At 38.2% G+C, this 11,416-nt stretch overlaps 1 protein-coding gene across 9 annotated transcripts in view; it reads left to right on the top strand.

Annotated features, from left to right (window-relative positions):
• Positions 1-375: 375 nt before the first annotated feature.
• Positions 376-11,416, top strand: part of LOC129718661 (F-actin-monooxygenase Mical) — a 120,140-nt gene continuing 109,099 nt past the window's right edge. For 3 of the 9 annotated variants that reach the window (XR_008727001.1, XR_008726993.1, XM_055669655.1), the window contains exons 1-2: positions 376-511; positions 2,246-2,724. The gene's annotated coding sequence lies outside the window, so the exon portion shown is untranslated. Of the gene's footprint in view, positions 805-2,245; positions 2,725-11,416 lie in introns of all 9 variants that reach the window. The other 6 variants (XR_008726995.1, XR_008726998.1, XR_008726994.1 and 3 more) reach the window with 6 other exon arrangements.

Below are 11,416 nucleotides of genomic sequence, written 5' to 3'. Positions count from 1 at the left end.
CACCTGTGAGAAATGTCATCTGAAAGAGGAAATAAACAATTTCCAAATTTGATTTACACTTTTAAAAATTTCAATATACAGTGTAAAGCGGGCCGTGTCGTTGTGTTCGTGTGTTTTCGCTTGGTGAACTTTATGACAACTGATCTTGCTGAAATGTCGACTACGCAAGCAGACGACTCATGTCACAGGGTCGAACTACAATCGCTTTGAAAAATACCCCTTAGCCAATATCGACCAGCGCTACCCACAAAGCATTCCTCACCGGTTGAACCGGTTCGCTGACTTTGACATTGTTGACATTTCCTATGTCGAATTTTACTCCCTCTTGCTAACGGCATACACCGCTAAAACTCGACAATCCCTCTTGACCGAACAGCAGTCTATCACACTCTGTTCCGTGTGCTTTGCCTACCTTGCCTGTTCGAAAATATTCGTGTCGTTATGTTTGTGGTGATCGGACGTGTGTTTGCTTCCTGCTGGCTTGCTACGTGAGCTCCTCCTTCGTCGAATGGTGACGGATTTTCCTCTTCCCGTTTTTTTTTTCGTGTGTGCTGGCACTGGCATTCGCCAAAGAAGATAATGTAGTTGGAAAAAATATTGCAACAACAACAGTGTATAGTGCTGATGATGACTCAAGTGAAAACTGCTGGCGTGGAAAGGAAAAACTTTTCCTCCCTTGGACTGCTGCTGCTGCTTTGGCTGGCGGCTACCGTGTTCTTTCCGGTGCAAAATTCGCCAGAACTCGAGTGTGTCACTGCTTTCGGGAACCGTTTGCCTGCTGGGGAGTGTTTTGTGTGCGTTTTGGTGCTGGTATTATTGTTGTTGTTTTTGGGTGGAGCGCTCGCGGTCGAAGATTTGTGCAGTTTGGAATGCTGACTCTCGGAATAGTCTTTAGGAGATGAGGAATTTTGATCGATTATGTAAAAGTGCAGACAAGGGTTATTTTTCCTTGACCGATGACCGATTGTGAAGAAATGCTAGCTGTGCTTTGAATTGAAACAATTGTGATTTTGGTAGAAGGAACAGGTTCCGAATGACGTTTGGGGCGGTGGTTAAACAGACAATTTTTTTCAGGATTAACCGTGTTTGCTATGATCCGCTGTCTGAGTTTTCATAGCTAGTGTGAGAGTCGGCCGAAGCAACAATAAATAATCTAGACTCATCTCGGCTTAGTCTATTAGTGGGGCCAGGTTTTGCCGGTCTGCCGTCATCGTTTAAATGCCACCGAAAAGTGAAACGTTATCGAGCTATTAAAATTTTCAATTACTCGACTCGGAAGTATCTTAGCGCCGGAAGCCGGTTTTCGGATTGCCTAAAATCTATTTGTGTAGAAAATCGTTTACATGGAAATCAGATTTTGTCAATCTAAAAATGAAGAGAATTGGATGTAATGTTGTTTTTCTTGAAGGTTGGCCAGAATCGAAAGATCCGGAAGGCATTTTTATGTTAACTTTTTTTTATATGAACGGCAAGATAAGTTAGAGGGATTTCACGCCAATTGATTCGGTATTTGTTACCTATCAGAATTTAGAAGAAGGTCGTGTGCTTCGGTATCGGAGATATCGTTAAATTAAGCAAATTTGAATATTCAAATCTGAAAGAAAAACACTTAATTATTCAGTAAGTTCACTTATTTTCAGTGTAAAAATTTTAGTATAAAAAAATTAATAAAAAGAATTTCAATACTCGGAACTTTTTTTCCAGTGGAAAAGTGGAGTTTTTGAACAAGTAATTTGAAAACAAAGTTTCATTGAAATTAGGAAGGGTGCACCATAGATGAGTTTGCGTGAAATCCCTCAGTCGAAACGCCAAGTGAGTCCGAGTTTATACCATGTTTTTTTTTTGCAGCAATTCCTAGATTGACTCGCTCGAGGGGGGTTAAAGCATAGTGGTGGTGCTTCGCGTCAACGTTTCTTGTACTCTACTCTCCGAATTGCCAAGTCTTCGCCGTCGTCGTCATCATCCTCGTCGTCAGTGCAAGGCGATCACGAAATAAAAATAAAAGTAAAACGAGTTTTTCTCTGTGTGGCTGCGAGCTCACGCATGCTTGGTCTAATTGGTGCGCGGGGTTCATCGCCAGTGGCAGCAGTTTGGGACCCAGTAGCAGTAGTAGTAGCAGCAGCAAAGGGCCAGTAGTGCGATTTGCACAGTGCACTTCTAAACTTCTCAACTAACCCCGGCTTCTACGACTGCCGGATATTTGCGCGAAAGTGTGCTGAATAATTTGCTTTATTTCGTTATCTAGTAACTTCAACAAATCCCAAGAAGAAGAGGTTCGCGGAAGCCGCTATCCTGGTGTCACTCCGGTACTAACATTTTTTTCTCAAGTGCGTCGTCCGTTGCGGTGTGCGAAGTTAACGGACGGAGGAAAATTCGGTGCAAAAATGAGTGTCTAAAATAGAGTCGCTTTTAAACGAGCATAATTTGCGTTTCCCGTAGAAAAAGTGACTACAAAAATGAAGTGAAAAAAGAGAAAAAATATTCCTCTATTACAACATTGTGCTGTTTGAAAGAAGAAAAAAGTATATATTCATACCAGAAACCAAGTGTGGTTTATTTTGTGTTTTTTTTTATGCTAACTCAAGCTCTTGCAGTGGATAAGCAAGCAACTGTGGTGTGTTTGATATCGTTTGAGTGTGATTTAATGCATTAGGTGCATTCTGTGGCGAGCAAAACAGCTGATAAAGGATATACTGATTGGATAGCTAATAAAACTGCTATCAGGTGAGTCATTTTATTTGAGGATAGATGATAGTGGAAGCTTGCTTCCAGATGGAGTAATTTCTATATTTAAATTATCTGGTCATCCATTACGAAAATTAAATCAAGGGTATCCACAGTCGCAATTAGTACGGAAACTTACAAGAGGAAGTGGCTATAAAGTATCTTCGATTCACTGGCGAAAGCTACGACGATAACCCATTGTTCTAGTCTGTGATCTGGCTTTATGCCATAACGACAAAACCAAGACAAAGGGTGTGAAACTGTGACATGTTCACTCTTATATGCGCAGTAGTCCAGGTTTACATCCTATTGAACGGCTTGGATTTCAAACTTTCTGTGGGGATCAATTCGAACAGAAAGTTTTTTGGCACTGTCCAAATACATATATAATATTTTAAAAATAATATTTTGAACCTCATGCTGTAAACAGCAATGAAAAGTAATTCGTATTTGCTTTCATGAGCAAATTTGTTCCTGACTATCGAGTTCAGCCCTAATAACGCTCGGTGAGACTCTACAGAGAGCCTCCGAACCAACAAGTTAGTGGATGAATCAGCCTTCTCATTTCCTTTGATGCCACAGCTACTAGGCACCGAGATAAATTGACCTGTTTTTTCTGGGTGAGCTGCCAAAACGATGGGATGCATTTCCGCTCTAGTTTGGAGTGGCTAAGGAAACAATTTAGTGTTTTACTGATCATCGTAGAAAATACAAATATTTGCTTGGCGGTCATTATTTCTAGACACGTATTCGCGCATTCTGTTATAGCGTACATTTCCGCCAGGAATACTGCTACCTCGTGTGTCCCATGGGAAAAATTATTGATTCCTGGACCTTTGAATCCAGCTCCCGCGAAATCATTTATTTTAGAACCTTCTGTAAAAGCGAAGTAAGTCTTCCTGAATTCTGAGTCCACCTTATTCCCAACTTTCTCATTCGGTTTTTAATATACTCGTTGCTTTTTATTGAATTATTTATTTGGAAATCATTCAGTATTCTTAGGTTTCCTGTTAGATTTCCTTCTTTCAGATTCGTTTTCTGATTCAGTCTAAATCACCTTTTTCCGTTTCCGGTTGAACCATGAGATGAAGTGGAAGAAGGTGAAGTATTTCATTTAAAGCCTTCGATAGAGTACTTCCTACAGTTCCACAAATCGAATCGAGGGCTTCGTAGCCGCAAGGTTACAGGATCCGCCTTTACAAGCGAGTGATCTTCGTTTCAAATCTTAGTAGAATCCAGGTTTTTCGATAGCAATGGACTTAAGCATGGGTTTATTCTGAGGCTCCCCACTAACCCTTCCTTCACGTTGAATTCCACAAACCTTGGCAAATGCCTCTTAGCAAACATAAGTTCCTCTTACAATAAAACTGGCAGACATTCAGTTGAAACCTCTCCGGGGAAATGTAATTGGCATCAATATTTACTGGAGGCAGTGAGGATCGAAGTAATAAGTGTAAAAAGGAAGGGTGAAAAAGCATACACACAAGCACGAATTATAATAATTACGTCACTTACTTTTATTTACAAGCGATATTGCTAGTAATAGTAGTACGAAATACAGCAAACTCCCGGACAATAATAAAAAAAAGGTTAAACCTTCCTGGACGCAGTGGTGAGTCCATACATAAATAAGATCCTTAGATTCTACCAAGATTAGCTTAAGTAGCTGGTTCAGCCGTTTTGGGCCACTAGGTCTGATTAGTGCCATTTTTTTTGCCCGATTCGAGTGTTCCAGTTTAGTTTCTGGTCTAGTATGATTCCAAAATTTTGAACTTTAGTTTTGTGACCTCCAGTCTTAGTTTAGGCATAACGAATTTCCTTTTTCGAGTAAAAGAAATAATATTGAGTTTTAAGAATCAGTGTAGTTTGCATTCTGTTAGAAATAACGCAGTTGTGCCTTCCTCTAACCAAGATCACTACGGTGATTGACAAACCAGTAACTTCAAAGCCTGTAAAGTCATGTTCGTGATGCCCAAAATTTGAAGCCCTATAATTAAAAAAAATCACTGCAATTAACATGGTGGCCCAGAAAAAAAAATCAAAATGGCATCTGAAGTTAATTTTACTGTGTATCATCCCGATTACGGGAATAACAATGTTGGATGGTATACGGTCGTTTTAGGATGGTTTCTAATTGGCAAATTGGATGGTATTTGACCATTTCGAACTGTTTCAAGTAACCAGAAGAAGCCTCTTTGGATTTAAAAATAGCGTCTGAAGTCGATTTTTGGCTTCGGTGTATCATTCAGATCATTTCAGGCTGTTTGTCGGAAAAATTGGTAGAAATATGTGTTACATTTGTGTGGGAACAGCCCATACCTCATAAACACATTTCCTGTTCTCTTTTAGATCCTCACACAAAGGGGTGTCGAACCACCATATAAATATTTCTTGCCTCCACATTTGGGTTCATTTGCTTGATTGATTCTCGAGTTGTGCAGGAATTTGCATTTTATTTGTATATGAGCCCTCTTTCCCAAAAGGAGAAGGGATTTCGAACTATCATAATTACCTTTTCCGGCACAAAATACCCCTACATACAAATGTTGACACCGATCGGTTCAGTAATTTCCATGTCTATAAGTATCAGACAGACAGACAGAACTGTATTTTGGTTTATCAGGTTTCCATTATTTCTCCTCAAATGTATTTCCTAAGCATCTGCATTCTCCTCGAATGTATTCTAATGTAAAAAAATCCAAAAATACCCATATTTAGCATGGTCAAATTTTCCCGGAACCGGAAGTCAACATCTTGATTTTTAAAATAACCATAAATCGACCTCATTTCGATTCTTTTCAGTTTTACCACATTATTTCCAGAATTATTTTTTTAGTATTGGATAAGAGTTATTGTTTTTGATCATTGTCAAATGCAACCATGTAAGTAATGTAACAATTAGTTTTACGGCAAATTGTGGTCGTTATTTATCAAAGACGTTGCTACCACAACTACCGTCACTGATACCCACTGTAGCTTACCTATGCGGGTACCCGATAATATTATGGGTATTCATGTCGAGCTCGTAAACAAATACCCAGCCGTAACAATACTCACCTCCATTGACGAGTAATGGAAGATACACAGTTTACGGCTGGGTATTCGTATACGAGCTCGATGTGAAGACCCCTATTAACTTTTCAATTGAGTTTTTATTTCAACCTCAAAGAGGCAAAATATGTTGTTCAATTTTATATCGGATATGATATTGATCGCATCTCAGAAATAATATGACTGGTTAAGGCAGAATCATGCTCTTATGTAGGGCTAATAGTATCTTTCCGGTTTACTTTGTATATAATTCTGTCGACCGTGCTAGGGAAAACTATCTTTAAACGACCAGTTATATCAATCGAAACCTGTGTTTCAACAAGAATTGATTGTTTGATAATTTTCAACTTTGATTATGTGTTTGATTAAGTGTCGTTTTTTTATGGGGGGGATTTGTTAGTAGCTTAAGTATTTATGATAAATATTAGTAAGTAATGAGTATGTGTGTCAAATCACAAATGGTGACTTCTCAACACTGTTAGAAATTTGTAATTTTAATTGTTAGGATTTGTTTGCTTTCGTAATTAGGGCTTATTAGGTCCCTACGAATGTAGGGATTTAAACCTACTTGTCAGAAAAGGTGAAGTAAACTTACAACTAACTTAATTGCTAACTTATTGGCTATAAAGAGAGCTTATCGTAGCAATTGAGGATTGCAACGATTTTTGTCGAAAATTGTTAATAGTTTTAATTGACATAGCTTCTAATGGTTCAACACCAGTAAGTCTATGAAATTCGAGTGTACCAAACCAAGGAGGACGCTTCGAAATTATTTTCAGAATTTTATTCTGAATCCTCTGAAGCGTTTTCTTCCTTATTGAACAGCAACTTGACCAGATCGGTACAGCATAAAGCATTGCTGGTCTAAAAATTTGTTTGTAAATCAAAAGTTTGTTTTTTAAACAAAGTTTAGAATTCCTGTTAATAAGAGGATATAAACATCTCGTATATTTGATGCACTTGGCTTGTATACTCTCAATGTGCTCTTTGAAAATAAGTTTTTTATCGTAAATTAGTCTCAAGTACTTAACCTTGTCAGACCAACTTAAAATAACCCCATTCATCTTGACAACGTGATTATTGTTTGGCTTGAAGAAAGAAGCTCTAGTCTTATGAGGAAAAATTAACATTTGAGTTTTAGAAGCATTGGGAGAGATTTTCCACTTTTGCAAGTAAGAAGAAAAAATATCTAAACTTTTCTGCAATCGACTGCATATGACAAGAAGACTTTTTCCTTTCACGGAAAAGCTTGTGTCATCGCAGAACAATGACTTTGTGCATCCTGGAGGCAAATCAGGAAGATCTGAAGTGAATATGTTGTACAGGATTGGACCCAAGACTGAACCTTGAGATACACCTGCTCTGACAGAAAATCTATCAGATTTTGAATTCTGATAGACAACCTGCAGAGTTCGATCAGTAAGATAATTTTTTAAAATGTTGATAAGGAAAATTGGAAAATTAAAAGTTTGCAATTTCGCAATCAAACCTTTATGCCAAACACTGTCAAATGCTTTTTCTATGTCTAAAAGAGCAGCTCCAGTGGAATAACCTTCAGATTTGTTAGCTCGTATAATATTAGTAACTCTGAGCAATTGATGAGTAGTGGAATGCCCATGGCGAAATCCAAACTGTTTATCTGCAAAAATTAAATTTTCGTTGATGTGTGACATCATTCTTAAGGATTGATGTATGACATCATTCTTAAGTTAAGGATAATTCTCTCAAACAGTTTACTTATTGAAGAAAGCAAACTGATTGGTTGATAGCTTGAAACTTCAGCTGGATTCTTATCCGGTTCTAAAATTGGAGTAATTTTTGCATTTTTCCATTATTTGGGAAAATATGCAATTTTGGAGCAGCAATTGAAAATTTTTACTAAAAATTCCATTGTGCTCTCAGGGAGATGTTTGATTAATATATTAAAGATTCCATCGTCACCAGGTGCTTTCATATTTTTGAAATTTTTAATAATTGCTTTAATCTCATTCAAGTTTGTTTCATTTATTTCTACAGGTAAAAAATTCTGGGAAGAAATTTGCCGTGTAACTTCATTTTCAATTGGACTCACAAAATTCAAATTTGAATTATGAACATTCTCAAACTGCTGAGCAAGTCTTTGAGCCTTTTGTTCATTGGATACAAGATATCGTTCACCATCTCTTAAAACTGGAATAGGCTTTGAAGGTTTCTTAAGAATCTTCGACAGCTTCCAAAAAGGTTTTGAATATGGTTTCAATTTTTCAACTTTAGTCTCAAAATTTTGATTTCTCAGAAAAGTAAATTTATGTTTAATCTCTTTCTGTAAATCTTTATGAATACTTTTAAAAACAGGGTCACGAGAACGTTGATATTGACGTCTGCGGACATTTTTCAACCGAATTAGAAGTTGAAGATTTTCGTCAATTATTGGTGAATCAAATTTCCTTTGAGCCTTTGGAACAGAATTATTTCTGGTATCAACAATTGCACATTTTAATGCTTCCAAAGCGGATTCAATATTCACTTCGTGTTGCAAATCAAGCTCATTATTGAAATTACTCTCAATATGAGTTTTGTATCTTTCCCAATTAGCCTTGTTATAATTAAAAACAGAGCTCATAGGGCTTAGAACTGATTTATGTGATATAGAAAAAGTTATTGGAAGATGGTCAGAATAAAAATCAGCATGTGTGATCAATTCACTACATACATGACTTTGATCTATTAGCACCAAATCAATTGTTGATGGATTCCTTACAGAAGAAAAACATGTAGGACTATTCGGAGACAAAATAGAATACTATCCAGAGGAACAATTATTGAATAAAACTACTCTGAGAATTATTTCATGATCGATGTTTAGCGTTAAAATCGTCAATTATAAAAAAATTTGAACGGTTTCTGGTGAGTTTTTGTAAATCACCTTTAAAATAATTTTTGTGCTCGCGTGTGCATTGGAATGGTAAATATTCTGCGGCAATAAATAAAATCCCAAGTTCAGTTTGAACTTCAATTCCCAAAGCTTCAATAACTTTCGTCTCAAGATGGGGAAGAGCACGATGTTTGATTCGGCGATGAATAACAATTGCAACTCCACCGCCGGAACCCTGAATCCTATCATATCGATGAACGAGAAATTATTAACTTTTTAATAAGGTACTTTATTTGTCTCCAACAGATTGTTGTTCAATTTAATATCGGGTATAATGCTGACCGCATCTCTGTGCTATCCCCGACAGTGGAAATAAAATATTCTTCTGAAACACAGTGGAAAGCTGTTTCCACACTGAACATTCGACGGCCCATAAACACTATACGCGGATTCCGGAATTTACGCGGTTTTTTTTACGCGAACTCCGGAATTTATGGTTTTTTACGCGGTATTTTTTTTTTTGCACGGATTTCGGTTTCTCTTCACTCGGATTTGCAGAATTAATGCGGCATAAAAAACGACTGTGTAGTGTAATTTGATTGCCAGCATCCCTGAACGTTTGTGTGTTGCCATAATAAGTGCCGGCTGATATATCTACTACTGATGCTGCCCGCTACCGCACAAAAGCATCTTTTTAATAGAGTAAGTGCAACTGCACCTACCGCAGCTGGGCTGCCACTATCGCTACTGAGCAGTTCCACAAAATTTTCGGAATGCCTATTTTCGGAAGGTATTGATGATTACGAATATTTCTAAGGCCAAAACGGTTTATTTGATCGGTGTGACGTCTGCGGCAAAGTTGTAGATAGTAACTTTGTCTTCCTGAATAAAAATTACACTCTGGAAAAAAATATTTTTTTACAAAAAAAAATTGAAAGAATCTATTTTTCTTATAAAGACTACAAAGAAACCGAAGAAAAATAAAAAATCAAGAGAAATCAAGAAAAAAAAAGTTATGAGTTTTTGAAAAAAATATTTTTTGCACATGGTACAATTTTTATGGGAGGACGAAATTATTATCTACAACTTTGCCAGACACCATGCCGATTAAACAAACCGTTCTAACTGTAAAAATTTTTCTAAATTCCCCAGTTTTTTTTCATTGATTAGTAAGGCAATCGACCTTCTATAAACTCACTCGCTTCAAACCTCCTTTTCCCAATAGAATGCTCGATGGAAATTAAAAATATTCCTACAGTCAAAACGGTTTGTTTGATTGGCTTCTTCGAAAAATCATAACTTTTTTTCCTGAATTCTCCATGGTACGACCGGTTTTATTGTTCAGGTAATCTTGTGTAGTTTTTATAGAAAATAAATAGGTTTGCCTAGATCAGTGGACCTTTTTGGCTCCGCGGCCCCTCTTGCCAAACGCAAAAAGCTCCGCGGCCCCCTTTGTGAAGCAGAGCTTCGCGGCCCCAAAAAAAATCAGATTCAAGTTTTGCAATACGAGGCTACGTTTTTCAGTCTTTCATCATCCTACAAGTCTAATTTTCCACTCCTTGAAAATCCGCTTTCACAGAGGTATCTAGAAAGAAATTTTCTTTACCTGTATAATTTACTTAGAGCTTCGCGGCCCCCCTAGATGAATCTCGATGACCCCTTACCGGCCGTGGGAACCATTGCTCTAAATGGTCGATCGTGTATCCGTGGAACTAACGCGTCATTTCAACACTTCGGCTGTGGAGTGGGGAGTTCGCCGCATTAACCAGAGGGGCCAGATTTTGTTGGAACCTTTTGTGAAGCTCATCTTGGTCAACCTGGCAGATGTCGGCATCTACAGTTGAAATGGGGCAAAGTCGATCATCGACGTGACATTCAGCAGCTAGGGACTGATTACGAACAGGAGGGTAGACGACGGCCACCAGTCGGCCAGCTATAACGTGGATACGAGGCGGCAAGCGACGGGTAGGGCCAATACTCCAACCATTCACGACTGGAAGACCTCGCACTTTGAGGCCGATGTATTTGCAGAAATAATAAGGAGGGTCCCCCAGAGTGCTGATCAACTTATTGCAACACTATCGCGAGTGTGCGTCGCCTTCATTCATACGATTTGGCAGCCTAGAAATGTAAGGCCATCGGCATACTGGTGCACCGACGCGATAGCCGACCTCCGCAGTGAGTGCGTGGATGCAACGTGCGCGTACCGTTGTGCAAATCCGCTAAGGCTAATGACATACTGAGGCGTCAAATGCAGCGAAGTGTTGAGCGTATTAGAAGCGGAATAAACAGAAGCGTTGGGTATAGCTTCCTATGACATACTGGAGCGAGCGTCGCAAATGCGTTGTGTTGTCATATTCCTAGATTCCAGCAGCGGTTACGTTTAAAGGAAATATGAATTCGTCCAATGAAGATTTGTTTGCTTCTTCGGTAAATCACGTTTTTAGTAAACATAGAGATTTTTTCTATATTTAAGACCAAAATAAGGCGAATATAAAGCACCTGGCGATATCGGGTTTAGTCTGACCATGCTATTACTGCACTAACCTTTTTTAAACATTTTAACATTTTGTAAACGAAAATGTATTCTATTTGCTTTTTTCAATTACCAAACCAAAACAAAGCAAATGTAAAGCACATTGCGATGAAAGATTTTGTCTGAACAAGGTATTACCGCGTAAGTATACGCGCGTCAAAACACTGCTCGTTCTGTTTCGCCACCTCTACCGACGCGTCGTTGCCGCTTGAGTATGACCGGTTTGAGCGTTTCATATAGACGTTCGAAGA

This window comes from Wyeomyia smithii, chromosome 1, assembly GCF_029784165.1.
Source record: "Wyeomyia smithii strain HCP4-BCI-WySm-NY-G18 chromosome 1, ASM2978416v1, whole genome shotgun sequence".
In the NCBI taxonomy this organism is placed as follows: Eukaryota; Metazoa; Arthropoda; class Insecta; order Diptera; family Culicidae; genus Wyeomyia; species Wyeomyia smithii.
The sequence above is the reverse complement of the archived record's forward strand: the minus strand, read 5'-3'. Positions and strand labels throughout refer to the sequence as shown.